This window comes from Buceros rhinoceros, unplaced genomic scaffold (assembly GCF_000710305.1).
Source record: "Buceros rhinoceros silvestris isolate BGI_N320 unplaced genomic scaffold, ASM71030v1 scaffold36860, whole genome shotgun sequence".
Lineage (NCBI taxonomy): Eukaryota > Metazoa > Chordata > Aves > Bucerotiformes > Bucerotidae > Buceros > Buceros rhinoceros.
In genome coordinates, this window is record NW_010391967.1 from 6173 (window position 1) to 6598 (window position 426).

General features: G+C 54.7%; 1 protein-coding gene across 1 annotated transcript in view; it reads right to left on the reverse strand.

Moving 5' to 3' along the window:
* Positions 1–426, reverse strand: part of LOC104499980 (SH2B adapter protein 2-like) — a gene marked incomplete at its 3' end in the record, with an annotated part of 13974 nt that overhangs the window by 6167 nt on the left and 7381 nt on the right. The gene's annotated exons all lie outside the window — the stretch shown is intronic.

A 426-nucleotide genomic window follows, 5' to 3' on the forward strand; every position in this document is an offset into this window, starting at 1 on the left:
TGGTGGTGGGGAAAAACCCCCCCCCCCCCCCCCCGCCATTATCAGCAATTGTATCACAAGGGTTTTAGAGCCTCCCTGGCACTGACTGGCCGGTGTCATTGGGGGTATATGGTACCATGCACTAGCATCCCACACCGCGGTGTCCCCCAGAACCAAACTCTGCACCGACAGAGCAGAAGCCATGCTGCTCTCTGCCCCCAAAATCCTGCCAGACCCATGAACTCAGGAATTTAAAGCCTCCCCTCTGTTCTCTTTTCTGCCTGCTAGTCCACAAGGCTTCTGATTGCAACAGGGTGGGAGAGAAACATACTTCAACAGGAAAAAATATAAAATACAGATCAGGATGCAAAAGAACCTCCCAAACAGCAAGTCCAAGGAGCTGGGCAGTTCTGGGGCCGAGGAGGAGCTGGCAGCCCCCCGGCAGCA